We start from the raw sequence: 4,200 nt of genomic DNA on the forward strand, positions 1-4,200 counted from the left end.
TCTACTCGCAAATACCTCTCATTTGAGTCCCATATTGCCATGATCGGTAAATATGTCCGATTTAGGGGTGTTTTGGGGGTTGGGGTGGTCCCCCTAGCACTTGGTTCGACAAATGGATATCAGATACGTTTTCTTATCCTAAATACCTTTTATTTGAGTCCCATATTGTTGTGATTGGTCTAAATATATGTTTGGTAGGTTTTAGGTTGGGGCGGCGCCCCTAGGTACCCCATCTGAAATTTGGATACCAAATTTTTATACCCTCCACCATAAGATGGGGGGTATACTAATTTCGTCATTCTGTTTGTAACTACTCGAAATATTCGTCTGAGACCCCATAAAGTATATATATTCTTGATCGTCGCGACATTTTATGTCGATCTAGCCATGTCCGTCCGTCGGTCCGTCCGTCCGTCCGTCCGTCTGTCTGTCGAAAGCACGCTAACTTCCGAAGGAGTAAAGCTAGCCACTTGAAATTTTGCACAAATACTTCTTATTAGTGTAGGTCGGTTGGTATTGTAAATGGGTCATATCGGTCCATGTTTTGATATAGCTGCCATATAAACCGATCTTGGGTCTTGACTTCTTGAGCCTCTAGAATGCGCAATTCTTATCCGATTGGAATGAAATTTTACACGACGTGTTTCGCTATGATATCCAACAACTGTGCCAAGTATGGTTCAAATCGGTTGATAACCTGGTATAGCTGCCATATAAACCGATCATGGGTCTTGACTTCTTGGGCCACTAGAGTGCGCAATTCTTATCCGATTGGAATGAAATTTTGCACAACGTGTTTTCTTATGATATCCAACAACTGTGCCAAGTATGGTTCAAATCGGTTCATAACCAGATATAGCTGCCATATAAACCGATCTGGGATCTTGACTTCTTGAGCCTCTAGAGGTCGCAATTATTATCCGATTTGCCTGAAATTTTGTACAACGGATCCTCTCATGATCATCAACATACGTTTTTATTATGGTCTTAATCGGTCTCTAGCCCGATACAGTTCATATAAATCCATCTCTCTATTTTACTTCTTGAGCCCCCAAAGGGCGCAATTCTTATTCGAATTGGCTGACATTTTACACAGGACCATATCTTGATATTGCTCTAATAGCAGAGCAAGTCTTTTCGTTTATCCTTTTTTTGCCTAAGAAGAGATGCCGGGAAAAGAACTTGACAAATGCGATCCATGGTGGAGGGTATATAAGATTCGGCCCGGCCGAACTTAGCACGCTTTTACTTGTTATTTCTAGTGTACTATATGAGGGCACACAAAATTTCGCTTAAATCGCACCACCCATGTCCGAGATCTGGCATTTCTGAAAATTAGGGTAAGGGGGAGGGTCCGCCCCCCCTTCAGATATCAAAAAATCATTATGCACCATCTACGGGATCATTATGCACCATCTGTGAAAATTTCAAAAAAAATCGATTCAGCCGTTTCTGAGTCTATAAGGAACACACAAACATACAAACAATTGATTTTTATATATAAGAAAATTTTTATTATTATTGTACTCCAAACCGATAACCCTTCACTTCTGTTCATCTTGCCACCATCCTTCTTCATCTTAACCAACATTTTTTGATCTTTTGGCTACATTCAACAAAGTTTCTTCATTTTGCATCCAACTCCATCCAATTGGAGTTTATGTTTCATTTTTGCCCTTGTCTTGTTGTTGTCTGCTGACGTTTTGTTGCTGTTGTTAATGATCTCTTGAACTTGAAACTAATGTTGCATTGTCTTTTTGCCTCATCTCAGTTGGCCCGAACGGCCAAAAAGGTGCCCCCCCAATGCCATGGTAGTACTAAGACAGCGTAAGACTACATTTCAAACGTCAACAGGCTGGCGGAGGAAGAGGGTATAAAAGGTAATAAATGTTCTATATTGTCAGCTTCGCCTAAGTTCAGGGTTAAGTTCATAAAAGGCCATGACCAAAAAATCAAAAGATGTTATTGATTTTAATGCAATTCAGCTTTTTATTGTTTTTCCTCCGAAGATCAGAAGACTCTAAATAAAGGCTGTGATACTAAGCGAGAGCTATAGAAAATGGATTTTTTGTTTTTTTTTTTGGGTAGGCGAATTTATACACTTAACGTTGAAGGCAGCAGTTTTTGAGAAGTCATTGTCAGAGTTGCGATAAGATTTAGGGGATGTTAGATTTGACTTTGAGATAGGTTCAAAGGAATCTCCAGTTAAAAATAAACGTCCTTTGAGTGAGTAAAAGGTGAAGTAGACATTTGTGGAAATTTAATTGAAAACATTTTTTTAATCTATAACCATTGAACTGAAAAGTGTTTTAAGTTTTTACTGATTTCGGATGTTCAAGTTTTGGTGTTGAGTTCATTACAAAATCTGTGAAGCTGAACAATTCTGTGTAATATTTTGAACTTCTAGAATTCCCGATATGCATAGGAGTCTCAATGAAGTCCCGAAATTTTAGCAAAGTATCAAAAATCAAACCGATGACATTGGTAATAGAAGGAAATCTTCTTTCAGATACAGATAGTCTGTTAAGGATATAAAATTAACATCTTCCCCAGCTGCTAATATCCTATAATGGACGCGAAGAGGAAACCGCAGGACCAAACCCTGATGATTGTATATATCATGAATGAGGTCCAAGTAGCATTAATGCTACTGAAAAACAAGAATACAGCAGATACCGATTGGTTGCCGGCTAAACTATTTGAGACTGAGGGTGACACGCTCATCATCAGCTCCTCTGAGAGATCTGCCCAGATGAACGTATACCTGTTGATTGGAACCTTATCATGCTACATCCGGGACACGACTACTGAGCTATAAGTCTCCTCCTCATCCTATACAATATACTCGCGAGCTTTCTGTGTGGAAGATTAAAATCTTAAGTCAATGACATAATTGTTGCCTATCATTAAGGCGTAAGATCTGGTATTCATATTGAGCCAAATCCTGGAGAAGACCCCAAAAGGACAGATCGATACATACCATCTCCATTCGACTGTAAAGCACCTTTCGACATCCCTATACATTCCAAGGTATTTTAAGCCATGTCTGAATTTAGTATACCTGCAAAATTAGTAAAACTCTGGAGAATGACGCTTGCTGATACACGTTCCTCATTAAGAATAGAAATGAACCTCTCCGAACCATTCAATATCATATGAGGTGTCTGATAGGGAGATTGATTGTAGTGTGATATCCTGCTAGAGAAGATTATACAGGATGTAGATGTGATTTGGCACCTTATTCACAAGAATCACATATACTGCTCGCCTTTTCCAACGACATTGATGTTATGGGTCGGTCACCAGAAGCAGTAACTGAAGCCTTTGAAAGAGAGTCAGTGCCTACTTTAATGGACAATCTTTCAGAAGAAGAAGATCTTTGAAAATGCAAAAAAAGTCCTTTGTTAAATGCGAGTTGCCATAGGCAGGCAGAAAAACATCATCAGGGATGTCCAAAATGGTGTATCAGAGATAAAAGAACGAAAGGCACCGCAGTAAATCGCGGAGAAGCAGAAACAGCTAAGCGACCAAGATTAGAAGATATTTCCATCGAAGAACACGACGAAAAGAGAGTCAGTGTATACTTTCATGACCATACTTTCAGTAGAAGGTCTTTAAAATGTCAAGAAAGTCGTAAAATGCGATTGGCCATAGGCAAATAGAAAAACTTCAACAGGGATGTCTAAAATGGAGTGTCAGAGATAGATGAACTGTTGGAAAGCTACCGCATAAAACCGCGGAGAAGAATAAAAAACAGCTAAGCAGACCAAGAATAGCAGAGACACCCAGCGAAGAACATGGCGAAGCCTTCGACTTTGCAGAATAAGAGGAGCGCACTGAGTCCAGTCGATGATTTCCCCGGCAAAGCTGAAAACGGCTGAAAGGAAAAAGCCCGATAAAGAGGCAAAGACGTCAAAGAGGTCCTCACAGCGAAAACCGCCAGGTCGAAAATCTAAGCACCAACCGGAAGTCGTGATTATAAATCCGAAAGAATGGCACAGCTATGCAGACGTACTTAGGGTCCTTAGGCGAAATGCAACACCTGAGGAACCCGAAGTGGCCATCCGCTCCATTCATATGACAAAATCGGGTGCAATTCTCCTCGTGATGGGCAGAGGTGGCAATGAGGAGGGGTTCTGCGAGTCACATAGGGGTACCCTTAATGAGGCTGCAGTCGGGTAGAACCTAAAACCAAAGGGG

Source organism: Stomoxys calcitrans, chromosome 2 (genome assembly GCF_963082655.1).
Source record: "Stomoxys calcitrans chromosome 2, idStoCalc2.1, whole genome shotgun sequence".
Lineage (NCBI taxonomy): Eukaryota > Metazoa > Arthropoda > Insecta > Diptera > Muscidae > Stomoxys > Stomoxys calcitrans.